Source organism: Oryzias latipes, chromosome 11 (genome assembly GCF_002234675.1).
Source record: "Oryzias latipes chromosome 11, ASM223467v1".
In the NCBI taxonomy this organism is placed as follows: Eukaryota; Metazoa; Chordata; class Actinopteri; order Beloniformes; family Adrianichthyidae; genus Oryzias; species Oryzias latipes.
The window spans coordinates 24,940,522-24,954,308 of record NC_019869.2 but is presented as its reverse complement, the minus strand read 5'-3'; the positions used below and the strand labels follow the sequence as shown (position 1 = coordinate 24,954,308).

Below are 13,787 nucleotides of genomic sequence, written 5' to 3'. Positions count from 1 at the left end.
CTGTCAGTCTGGATCTGGAAGTTCCACAGGATCTTTGCCCTCTCATTTTCTACCACCTTCGGAGGTGTTTCCCATTTTGACCTTGGGGTTTCCAGTTCATAATCTGCACACATGTTCCTGTATATCATTCCATCCACTTGATTGTGGCGCTCCATGTATGCTTTACCTACCAGCATCTTACATCCTGCAGTTATGTGCTGGATTGTTTCAGGTGGCTCTTTAATTCAAATTCAAATTAATTTTCTTTCTTATAGAACCTTTCATGTAAAGGAAACAGCTCAAGGTGCTGTACATAAAAACAAACAAGAATGCAAAAACACCAATGCAAAAAGTAAATAAATAAGCCCCTCATAATGAAATACACAAAAACAAGCACAAGTAAAAGAGAAATGACTTAAGAAGAAAAAACCTTGAGGGACAGAGAACCAAGAAGGTGCCCTCTTTGCACAGCCTACACCTTGGGTCTTGTCTGGTGTGGTAGATCTACACCTTGGGTCTTGTCTGGTGTGGTAGATCTACACCTTGGGTCTTGTCTGGTGTGGTAGATCTACACCTTGGGTCTTGTCTGGTGTGGTAGATCTACACCTTGGGTCTTGTCTGGTGTGGTAGATCTACACCTTGGGTCTTGTCTGGTGTGGTAGATCTACACCTTGGGTCTTGTCTGGTGTGGTAGATCTACACCTTAGGTCTTGTCTGGTGTGGTAGATCTGAGCCTCTATTGCTCCGGTGCTCAGGGCTTGTTCCTGAGCTAACAGGATGAGCGCTTCAGTGCTGTCCTGTAGGCCAGCCCTTTCTAGCCATTGGTAGGACTTCTTGATATCAGCCACTTCAGTTATGGTCTGGTGGTACATCCCATGCAGGGGTTTGTCCTCCCATGAGGATCTGTCCTCCAGCACTGTATCCTCTGCTGTCCATTGCCTGAGACATTCACTGAGCACACTGTCAGGAGTCTGCATTGACAATAAAAACAAGATGATGGCTTGCAGGAAGCGTGGGATCTTTATCCATCTTGAGAACAGGTGAGTTTAGTTTTAATGTTTTCTACACTGTATGTTGGCTCGGTTCTTTCTCCGTTGGTTATTGGTGTTTTCACTGATCAGTATTTGGTGAATATATGAATACTTTTGACCTCCTTTAAGACATGTACTGTCTTATAAAATATTGAAACAGGTGTAAAAATGGTAAACTGCAGGTTAAAGTTGAAGCCTTTAGTGTTTGGGTGGATCTATGGTTGGACTTTTCACAGTCTCAAATTCTACCTTTTCTTTCCTATTTGCAGTTTTCAATGTCTGTGATTGTGTTTTTCCAACTTCAGGCTTCATCTTTCACAATTTGTCATCTTCTTCCTTAAGCTAAAGATGATCTTTCCAGTGTGTCTATGGCTCTGGTTTGCATAGCAGGGATTTTTATAAAAACTACTGTAAGTCACATCTAAAAGTCATATATTTTTGTATATATTATTAATTGTGCTGCAAACAAGTGTTGTGAATGTGGCTTATATTCCATGAACTCATTCCCTTGAACTGACTTCCACTATAGGATTTCCTCCTAGGCACTTCATCAGTCTGACTGGTTTGACATAATTTTCTTGTGCTGACTTTCTCATTGAGTCTTCCTCGTTCTGACTTTGAAAGTGGCACAAAACAATGAGTTAATGTGACCAAAACTGTGTTGTGATCAGATGATTTTGATCAAAACAAACAAAAACAACCAAGGTTGATAACGGGGGGATATCAGATGCATCACATGAGTGAGACTGAGCTGGAGAACATAGTGGAGGATTTCTCCTGACAAGGTCAGAGAGGCGGCCGGGCTGTCAGAAGACAGTAAACAGCACACGACACCATTGGAGGAGAGATGCACTCGGTTCAGGCTAACTGATTATGCACAAAAACGATTAGGACAGCAAGGGAACAATTTTTCGCTGATGGCTCAGGTTGGCAACTAAATGATGAAAGTCAAGGACGAGCCCGTCAAAGTTAAGAAGCGTGTGGTTGTGTAGCAGGGAAGGCACATCTGCTGCACAGCAGACTCTGCTTCTCCATTATGCATCAGCTGGAGACGCCTTTCCTCTCCCCTCTGAAAGGCACCTGCCTGTTATCAAGCAGTACCAAGTAATTCAGTCGGCCTAATTGCCAGACTGATGTGTCTTCTCGCTGCTGATTGCACTCCAGAAAGATTATGACGGCAATCACAGCATTCTGTACCGAGCAGGAAGCAGCGTTAATTGTCCTTTGGAAATCATATGTGATAGATTACTAATGGGGCGATCCGGTGTGACTATATATCGGGGTGCTGTTTGATAAAGTCCTGTTTTCTCTGCGGATCTCTGCCTGCTCGTCCACGCATGGGACAGGTGCTGCGGCGTTCGTTGGAAGCCAGCCAGCACTGTTGAGTGAAACAGAGGGCAAATCAAAAAGCCAAGAGGTCCAAGGGGAATACTTTGAAGGAAAAAAAGTGTGACACTGAGCCAAGAGGCCTGGATGAAAGACAGGAGCACTTAAAGAGACATATGTGTTCCTTCTGCAGACCCCTGCAGGCCACCAGCTGAAAGAAGCACTGCAAAGCCCTGAAGAGTCTGAGCAGGTCTGTGGTGAGCCGAGGGGCTTCTTTTCTGGAGTCTGAACAACTGATGTGTAAGCTTGTAATGAAGCCTTACTCCAGCAGCTGAGGACCCAATAAAAGCATTTTCTGAGTGAATAAGAAGATATTGGAAAACTTTGAGAAAATGCTCTCCTCCTCACCTTTGAAGGGAAAACAGCATCAGAGGTTTTCATCTGGATGGCAGCTGGAGGGTTTCACCGTGACTCATCACTTCTGCATGCAACAACATCACATGGAGAGACCAAAAGAGTCTCCATGTGGAGCGATGGGAAAACCTGCACGGAAAAACTCTACAGGAGTTTCCCAGGAAAACGCTCCTGCAGGGAAAGCTCCTCAGTGCCAGCAGCTGCTTTACACAAAGTATGGCTGTCATGTTACGTGATGTATTGAAGTTCCTTTATTCTTGGAGTGACTGAAGGAGACCTGATACCTGCACCCCCCCCCCCCCCCCCCTTCAGGTCAACCCTGATGGCATGAGGGAACCAAAACCCATAAAACAGCTTAGTTAAAATACAGCATACTGCCTCCAGTATGGATTGTCCTCATGATGAAGGCTGCACACATGCTGAAGCTTCACTCATGTTCCTAGATTGGTGCAACAGTTGCTGAAGCTTGAGCAGAAGCTGGGCGTTTCTGCCTTTTGTGCAGCAGGAGTTATGGAACAATACATCCGAACAGTCCAAAAACAGAGCAGAGGAGCAGGACTTTCTGCCGTTTGATGCAGAAACCAAAATGTGGTACAGCAGTGCAGAAAGCACCGGTGCAGCTCTGCCTGCAGCTCTCCGCAGAACAAACTTCCACCTGCTCAGCAGGACTTTAGGCGCTCCGTTTGGGGATTAAAGGATAGAAAAACACGCTCCGCGTGTCCGTTCTGACCTGAAGTCGATCCAGAACCCCGTCCAGGTCCCGTCGGCTCCGCTTCGCACGGCGTGGCAGCGGCTCAGACCAAGCCCGCCTCCTCAGCTCCGGCGCTCCACTTCAGGTGTGAGGGGCTGGGATTGTGGCAGCAGCAGCAGCAGGAGGCGCACCTCCTTCTGGAACAAGCCCGGGCGCGCGTCGTCGCCCTCCGCGCGGGATGAGCCGCCGCGCTGACAGGCGCCGAGCTGATCCCCCTCCCCAACCAGCATCCCTCCAGTCACACCAGGACTCCCCCGCAGATCTGCCTGCGTTTGGCGCTGATTGGATCCATGAAGACAAATGATGAAATAATCCTTAAACCTGACGCCATAACGCCTATTGTTCCCGTCATTCACTCTCTCTTATGTTTTTAATAAGAAGCCAACAGTCAGCCTCTAGTTTTCTACACAAATGAATAAAAAAATAACAAGAGGGATGAATTCATCACAAAGAAATAAACCAAAAGTGTAAAAATGAGACATTTCTGACAAAATCAATCATTTCTTCAGTTCAGAGATGGAGGGATCACACTTTTCTTTCTGCTTCTTGCAGCTTCACAAGTGTATTATCAGGGAAAACTGCTGAAACAAAACAGCAGTAAAGCACAGTGGTGGTGGAGTGTTGATGTGGGCTTACAGGCTTACTGTCAGTGATCACTCTCAGTGATGCACAGGGGGCGTGGTCTGCCGACTAACTGTCCAATCCTCCGCATCACGGGGAAGAGTCATTTTGCTTGGAGAAATTTTAGAAATTAATTTTTTTTTGTCAGTATTTTAAAGACTCTGCTTAAGTGCCCCCCCTCAGCACACACTCAAACACACACACACACACCCACCCACCCACCCACCCACACACACACACACACACACACGCACACACACACCCACGCACACACACACACACACACACACACACAGATCTTTGTGCTGTGAGGTCCAGAGGATTACTCAAAGCCGTTCCCACATTGACATGGACTTCTTTACCATCCTTTCACTAAAGCTACGTTCACAGCACCTTCAGCAGAAAAGTCTATGCATAAATCTGTGTTGTTCAAAACTCCTGCATTCATGTGTAGCTTTGCAAGTTTCTACAACCAACTTTTGGGCTCCACGTACAAAACATGCGGCTATTGAACGCAAAAACCTTATCAAAGTTTGATTAATTAGCAACTCAGGTTTGGCAGTGATGTATGAGTGGCGTCCCTTTTAATCCAAGTGACAGCCATTTGAAAATTGATCATGAAGGAGAAATCAATATTTGTGGTTTATGTTCGGCTGGAATTATATGTCACCAAGTCTTTCAAATATCATAATAGAGCTGTGAAAGAAAAAGCTTGAACAAAATTCACCAGATTTGCACCTCTACCAACTGTAGGTGTGTACAACATGGGCTAAAGACAAACACCTGCTGTGTCCATGGTTTAAGAGTTGATGTTCTGATGTGTTTTTTTCTGTTTCCACAACAGTGCAGGTTGAACACTTCCTTACCCAGATTTATGAACGATCATCCTTTCATTGAGCTCAGAATTCAGATTTTTCTGCTCATTTCATGAACCTCAGAACAGAAAGACACGCTTTCCTTTAGCTTTTAACTTCACATACTTGTTAGACGTTCAGTAAAGGGGAATGTGGGCAAATAATGCGGCCAACCCATCTATCCAACCTTCAAATGAAGCCTTTGACTTTGTTCTTATTGTTTTTACTAAGGAGAAGATTTTTGTTGAGAAGGTATTTTCATCAAAGTAAACAAAAAGAGGAAGAAATCAGAAAACAAACTGCTTACATGGTTATTCTCCCTTCCAGCTGAAAATATGCAGCTGCAGCTTTACTGCAATGCTGTGTATCTATTACAAATGCATGACCTACAGATGTAATGATTGTGTTGTAGTCAAACTGAGTTTAAAGGGCAACTGTGTAACAGTTCTAACGTAACGCAATGTGAGGAAGAATAAAGCAGAATAGAGTTCACGGTTTCAGTGGGAGCTGTGCAGCTCTTCTCTGCAGGATGAGTAATTGGATGCATTTCTTGTGCTGCATGTGTGCCTCTTTCAGGGTTTCCATTCTCTTTCCATGCTCACAGCATCACTTCAGCTGCGGCTGACTAATAGGATAACAGAGGTGACCAGCAGCTTAGCTGAAGTGGATCTAAGCAGGGTGAAGTCAGGCAGGTTTAAGTCCACTCAGCCATAAGAGCCTCAGGCCTTCGGAGATCTGTCGTTTTCAGCCCTAGGCAAGGCAAACACTGACTTTTACCATCCGAAGAAGGACCAGCACCACTTCTGTTGCTTCTCAGAAAAAAAGGTATTCTTCAAAATTTGTGTCTAAAATCCATGAATGACTGGATTTAATTTAAAGAGTCCTCTCTGTAGTGCGCACTTTGTGTTAAATAATTGCTTCTAAATGCTCAAATCCCAAAGAAAAGGAGTTCTGCTCCTAGTAAGACAAACATGTCTTCAACAGAACCTTGGAGCGGCATTGGTGTGTTTGCTGTGATGTTTTCATGCTACATTTCGTCTCCAGTGCAGGTTTGCAGCTGTCTCAGTTCAGCAGATGGGCAGGCACTCGGCTGCACAGGGACCTGACAGGCCAGCGGAACAGACACAGCAGACTGATGGTTGCTGGCACTGAGCGGGCTGGTCTGTGAGGAACGCAGCACTGTGAGGATGCTCAAACTGAGAGCAGGGCAGCAGAGAAAAAGAAAAATCTTCCGTCCTCACTGCCTTTTGGCTCAATAAGTTGCTGTCAAGCCAAATGTGGTGGCATCGGTTGCCATGGTGCTTTGCACAAAAATGTAGATAATGGCTCCACTGTGATGAAAATGTGTTAAAATACAGAAGTACAGCAGTTATGGCCTCGTAGGAAAAAAGGAAGTGATATTATTATGAGAGGGAAATACAAAAGAAGCCAGGCGTATAAGAAGATGTTTTTTGACTGACAACCAGGACATTCGGTTTGGAAAAACTGTTTGTTATCCAGCCACTTCCACATATGAAGAAGATTTAGAGCACAAAGCACATCTGATTATCATCTAGTCACTGCAGTAAAAAGGTATCGGTCTAGTGACAGTAACGTGCATTTCTTTGGAAAGGGACATGTTTGATTCTTTTTTTAACTGCATCCACTGATGTGAGGACTGTCACACAGGTAAGACAAGAAAGCACTGAACATCTCTGAATAATGCAAAAGTGCATTTGTGCGCATGGATCATGCCATTCTGAGATTCTGAGTTTTATTCAAGACATTTACTAATAGTTGTAAACCAATTGGGGTATTAGCAAAATGAGGGAATCAGAAGCTGCACACACTCCTTGCCTCCACCTTTTAGTGGCGCCTCGCGTTCACATCATTTAACTGTGTGTCCAAAGTCCGGCCCGACAGCACTTGTCATAAAATCAATAATATGCAGCCCCCAACATTTACTAGCAACTGTGTGTAAAATGTCTTGATTGCAATTGTCTAGATCAAATTTTAAGCCGTTGTAAACCTGTGGCAACACCGTCATAGGACCATTCTGACACTTCTAGCTCATTTCTAAAATATCTAGTGTTAATAAAAAGAAAAGCTGACAGTGAGGCCATCTCTTCCAGAAAAAAAGCAAATTGGCAGCATTTTTCAGTGAAACATGGAACAACTGTGTCTGCCTAATATCTCAAGAGATTCTGGCTGTTTTCAAGGACTTTAGTATCAAGAGGGACTGCAGACAACACATGCTAACTACAGCAAGCTAACTGAGAATAAACGGGGAGGAAAAATGATACATTGACAGCAATTTTGGTAAAAACTTATTTAGTTGAATTTGTTTTCTATGTGAAGGAAGAAAAGTGTGCTATTGCAATAAAAAAAATCATTACATAGTTCATTTGCATCTAAAAATGGTCAAAGAATGCAGACCAAATGGTTGACCCTCAGACATTTTCACCTCACCAAATCTGACCCTCTCGTTGCAAAACGTTTGGATCCCCCTATCATAAAAGGTTTCCTCTCTCATAGGGCACCCAAATGGAGCACAGGTCAGTCGGTGAAGGGTGACCTGAAACTGGTAGACAGTAACCATGAACAAGAGAAGGCAAACATTGTGATGTACAGTCAGAAGAAGCTGAAGTGAGATAAACAGAATACAAAAGCAGGATGATGTCAAAGATTTATGTGGAAACTTGTTAAACATTTTTTTGGTCACAATTTGTTCCAGTATTTTGTCCCGGTTGTTTGCTCGCTGTTGCCATTCAATGGGACACAGGCTTACCCCCCCCCCCCCCCCCCCCCCAATAACAGAGGCCACGTCCTTGTCGTGAATGACAAACTGCATATTTGATGGTTGTTTGTAGAAAATAATTGAGAATTGACCTTGATTGCTTTATTCTTTGGTTGACAGCCTCGTTAGAGCTTCTCCCACTCAGGAGTTTGGGCTTGATTGAACTCTGATGTGTAGAACAGGTTGGTCTGTAGGGAATCAGTGCCGCAAATTCATAAATGAGAAGCATTTATCTGCTGTTGTCTCAGTCGACTTCATCCTCGTTCAACTGAAGCAGTTTCAGAGCTTAACATGTTCTGTGGGACCGGTTTAGGACCGATGTGTATTAATGAGCTCGTCAAGCCTCGTTTATATCCCAAACACGCCTGTACCTAAACATTTTCACCTTTATTTTCTGAAGACAATCTGAATGAGTTGCTTCTGTAATATGCTAACATAATAATGAGACTGAGGATTCTGGGAAGCTCAGATGTTTGGATTTCTCAAACCGTGATGAGTCAAGCAGCCACAGGGGGGCAGTAAAGCAAGGTTGGCTTGTTTCAACATTATTTGGTGAAACGTCTATATGTGTCTGCTGTGCTGCTCAGGTAGAGAAGCACTACACCTTCCTGGATTCATAAGAGGTTAAGGAAGTATCCGGGGCGTGTGTACAAATGAAAAGGAAAAGCGGGGACTGCAGTTTCAAACTGCAGACTGAGGATGAGCGTGAAAACCTTTATGGTCACATGCAAAAGCAGCAACACGTTCACCAGATTCAGAACCTCAGATGTTCTGCAAAGCCCCACCCGTTCTGTGTCTGTGCACAAAAATGAGAGAAGAGGGGCCACCTGTCCTTGAAAAGTAACCCAAAAAGAGGTCCAGCTTCACCTGGGAGCTTCTGTTGCCGTTATTTCACCAGACAGAGGAGCCCCAGCCACAACAAGAGGGTTTCACCGCTCATGTTGGACATGGAGAGACAGGAGAGAAGCAAACAGGATTAGATTTCAACACGTATGAAGCATCGTAAGTGCTGCTGATGTGAAGGTACGTGTGATTAAAGGTAGATTGAAGAAAGCGTGACAAAGCTTCTGTAGAAGATTTTTAGCGCCTGAGGCTTTGAGGTTAACACAGCTTGGATACAGGTAATATCACAGGGCATTAAAATCTGATTTTACAGCTGGAAAAGGCTCAGCGATGAGGAAATGTGGTTTTGATAAGAGGTGTGATCTTCACTGCGTTCCGACAGAAGCGGCTTGGTTTTTATGTGAGTGATGCATGCTGGGATTCAGTAGCAGCATTTGCCAGCCAAGCAGCAGCGTCTCTCAGCTGGAGGTGTTCAGCCCTGAAGCAACATCCTTCTCACGTAAAGTCAAGGTCACTTGGCTGCAGTATTTCATCTCACAAAGCAGAGGGATTATCAGTTTGTTGGGCCTCTCTCTGGTTATCCCACAGGCCCTCCGCTAAAGTCGACTCTGGGCCTGTGCGCCTGTCAGTCTTGCAGTGCTGCTCTTTTTCTCAGGACTCTCACCCAATTACACCTGTAGAAGACAAAACAGGCTGGACTGCTTCCTGGCTGTTTTCCAATATCTCCTCATGCCTTCCTTCGTTTGCCTTCTCCATCCTTTTCAGCAACAGTGGTTTTTCGTCTGTTTGGCACTGAATTCATATTTATCGCTTATTCTGATACTTAAAATCCTCCAGCTCAGTCCAACAGTCTCATCAGTCTTCAGGCTGAGCTGATAATTACGAACTCCCATGAGGGAAATTCACATCCAAATCTCTGAGATTATGAGCTCATTACATCCAAAAGTGAAACTTTCCAAGCTGGCCTCACAGCATAAACGGATCCATTTTTACTGACAGAAGAAGTGAAAGTCTGTGTCTTGTAATTAAATGTGTTATTGGCATGTAGCTGCTGTGGTTCTGCAGACAATCACATTAGTCCAGGACGACAGGAGTGTTTTCAATTCTCAGCGGCCAGCAGAAATATCTCTCCACCGGGAAATTCGGTTATTTCAGTTCTCTGCTCAACTCCATTATCCTCTCAGGGCCACTGTGTGCACGTGAGGTTTATGTAAGTGCACATGCGGCGCATGCAGGTTGATTAGGAGAGTCAGCGTGGGGAACGCTTTGTAGTGAGGATATAATCAAAGGAAGTGCCTGCAGTCAAGAGAAATCATTGGAAAGCTGCACTGCTTCTAAGGCCAGATGACAAGCAGAGTTCCCACAGGAGGACTCGGTCCTCCATTCTGTTCACAGAAAAATCCTCCAAAGCAAAGAGCACCAGGAGACAGGACGACGGCTTCCGACTGCAGACTGGGTCTGACAAAGCTGTCACGGCCTCGGTAACACCGGCACAATTGAATTTACTGTGCTCTCACTTCTCATCCCGACTCGCTTTTGTTCATGAAGTCTGTAGGTTTGTGAACGCGCCTCAGAGCTGAATCCCAGTGAGGGCTAACCCAAAGGTTACCCTCAACGTCGCAATTTGGATTTACTGATCGTCCAGGTGACAAAGGCCCACTCTGATCATCTTTTGATCTATTCTAAAAGTGTTCCCAGTGGCCTTTTCATCATGATTATGCCTTTTTTAGGCAAAATCTGAAAACCTGTGTTGTTTTCTGGAAAATATTTTTTGCACAGCGTCAAGAGTTCATTACAAATTTGCCTCTAAGGTGTGGGCAGGACTGTTGGCGTGGAGCAACCCCGCCTTCCCCCCGTCATCCATCTGTTTACACTCTCTCCCACGAGCTTACAGCCCCTCACACCCCCAACCAGTGCAACAAAAATGGCAAGCAAAATCCAGCCGTACAGTTTAGATCCAGATTCCAGCTCAGGCAAGGAAAACTAAGACGTTCAAAGATCTATTTGTCTGATGTCCGTGCATCAGAATGGAGCGGAGCAGCGAGCTTGTGGCCCGCCCTGCATATTTTGTAAGTCGCAAAAAGGTCTTTTTTAAACAGCATGTTTTCATCTGCTCCTGATTCACGATGATTTGAATAAAGAAATACTCAGAAAAGCTTATTTTTTATAATTTGTCCTCCATCATCATAAAATTGCCAAATGAACATGTTAAAAAACCATTTTCATCGGACTGGGTCTTTAAGGTTATTTGAGATGCTGTTGCTTTTACAGATATTTAAATTTACACGTGGGAAATGTTTTCATTCAAACTACCTCACAAAGAATGGACGCTGTTGAGCTCAATGACAATACAAAACAATTGCACAGCACAAGTGGAAATAGTGAATGTTACTGAGGCAGACGCAGCAACTGGACTGCAACAGCTCAGGTTCAGATGAAGGCATCAGAAGCCTTTTTTCAGTGCCTATAAAACCAGTTTTAAAAATACAAAAACAACTGAGGTTAAGCTTAAAATGGTCACAGATTTGTTCAACTATTTCTAAATTCAGCCGTGGCCTCCCTCAGTCTGGTTTCCACAAGGTAGAAACTGGTAGAAATGTGACAAATCGGTGAGGGAGCAGCAGCTGGAACTGACTGGGAGCAGAAATGAGGATCTGACATCAGGAGCTGCTCGAAGGCCTGCAGGAGGACATTCAAAATGAAATGAGGGAGCTGTTAGCTGGAGAAAATCTCAGAGTTTAACTTGGGGGCAAAATAAAAGTCTATCTTCAAAGAAAAAAGGTACATTTCAGCCGGAGAGAAGAATGAAAGGGTTGAATCCCAGCTGTGCAGGCAGTGGATTTATCACAGCCCCAAGCTGAACATCTTTTCCTGTTCTTGGTATTTTCAAACATGTAATATCCTGTGTGCATTTCTCCCTTTCATTTTCAATCTAGGCATCATGTTGGTTCTTTTTCTTCATCCTCTCTTAGAAGTAAGCAGGACCATAGATAATATTGGCACATGTTGAAATGTGTTACTATTCTAAATATTGCCTTCTTATCATGTTAGTTTATGCATCCATGTCCAGGTAAACCACACTAGCAGATGTGATTTGGGTCCAGATGATGAAAACATCAAGAAGACATCACCTGGATATATGAGAACTTTTACTGACACTACATCCTGGCAGCAGAGGGTGTCAGAGAGCACCATGGGGAGGGAAGCAGAGTAAAAACCCTAAAACAGGCTAGTTTACTAACAGAGTTTACCAAACCAAATGGGTGTTGGGAGGTGGCATGACCCCCACATTTTTCTGCATGAATAAAGAACGGATTTTGCAGAATGCGGTCCAACACCTTTCACACGCACTGAATGTCCTTGGTCTCAGTTTTGAAGAAGATCAGAATATTGTCTGAAAAGATGAAGGCAAAGTGGTTGATGAGATGGTTGATCATAGAACATTGTCCACAAGGTTTTCAAATATAGTATGTGCATTAGTAAATCCAAACAGCATAATGAAATATCCAATGTGTCCAATGGAGATTTCAAAGGCTTTCATCCCCTCTCAAATGCAGATCAAGTAATAAGCGTAACCATGATGTCATTTCATGACGATGGTGGACCTTTGAAGTAACTCAAAAGCAGGATTCATGAGGGGCAAGGGGTAATGGTTCTTGACGGTAATCGTGTTAAGCCTTCAATAATCAATACAGGGACACAGGCCTCCATCCTTTTTCTTGACATAGAAAAACTGTCTCATTCGGGGGATGAAGAGGGAAAGATTATCCAGTCATTAATACATTTCTGCATGGCCCGATGTTTAGGTGCTTAAAGAGAATAAAGACAGGCATGGGGTCAGGTTTAGAATGGTCCAGGAAAGTCCACTCAAAGTTGGACCGTCACGGCACATGTGGGGTGAAGCTAACAACAACAACAATGGCGGTCACTCAGCAGCTCATTTTCCTGCTTGACTTTTGGTACTTCGTATCTACAAAGCATTTCATGTTGTTGTTGAGAAGATTGCCTGAGGCGAGGAGGAATACAGCCGCTTTCTTGACACTCTCTTTTGTCATAATGACCTTCAGCCAAGCAACGGGTTTCAACAGTAGCTCCACCCTAACCAGTCCGTCCCATTTTTCCATGGATCTGCAAACCAACCAAAATGGTACATTTCGGTCCGGCGTAACCCTTGTGCTATCTTAGGCACTTTACCATTGGGAGTTGGGTCATCTAGACCCACTAGACAGTGCTCTGAACCTTTTTTCTTCAATGATTTGTGATCTTCACTGGTGTCCATGGATTACATGAAATCTTTCCACCTTCATCCACCTTTGTCATGGTAGGAAGAACACGTTAATATAAGGGTGGGGGTCATCTAAGATAGCACAAGGGTTAATGGGTCCATTTTATGATGGAAATGCTCAAAATACTACTCTGTAGAAACAAGGCCATAGTGTGCATCATGTGTATGTTACATGAGTTTTATTGAAAACAATTCCCTACAATGATATTGACTCTAAGAAGAGTTCTTCAGAGACAGGAGTAGATTCTTTGGAAGTTGGAGCCAGGAGAAAGGAAGCAGGAGAGCTACCCCCCCCCAACTGTGTACTGCCAGTTGAAGTGTGGGTTATGGTTTCTTAACCATGTAATGGTGAGGATTATGGGATGAGAACTTGTATGGATGACATAAAAGGATCTAGTCTCAGAATAGTTAACTACTTGCACCTTGAACTGACTGGAATGGATTAAGTGATTGTCAGTGGTGTGAAGCTTAAGAGGTTGAGGATGTGCTTTAACAAATTGTCTAAAACCTGCATTAGCCCCACAAACAATAAATGTTGACATTTTGACGGAGTGGGGTTAAACACGGAGGGTGAAAGGAGCACAGACTTGGGAGGCAGAAGGTTTAATGAGCGACGTCTCTGTGTGATGAACATAAAAACATCTGAAAAGTCTCAGGTCAGCGGCAGCAATGTGATGCTAAGGTTAGCAAGTTTGCAGGTCTTCTAAAAAAGGAATTTTTTGGAATATATGTCAAATGCTCAGAATTAATACAAAAAAGCACTGACCCCCCCCCCCCCCCCATGTTGTCACACCACCCAGGATAAAATGCTCGTATGTGGATTATTCTGCTTACAGTTCCTCGTTGTCATTTCACTCCATTGTTTCATTTCTTTTTCTTTGAACTCCTTTCTCCTCTGCAGAGGTGT

At 44.0% G+C, this 13,787-nt stretch overlaps 1 protein-coding gene across 1 annotated transcript in view; it reads right to left on the bottom strand.

The window, feature by feature from the left end:
• The window catches only part of st3gal1 (ST3 beta-galactoside alpha-2,3-sialyltransferase 1), a 71,170-nt gene extending 67,463 nt beyond the window's left edge, over positions 1-3,707 (bottom strand). The window contains exon 1 of the mRNA XM_011480963.3: positions 3,481-3,707. The gene's annotated coding sequence lies outside the window, so the exon portion shown is untranslated. The remainder of the gene's footprint in view (positions 1-3,480) is intronic.
• Between the last annotated feature and the right edge of the window lie 10,080 nt (positions 3,708-13,787).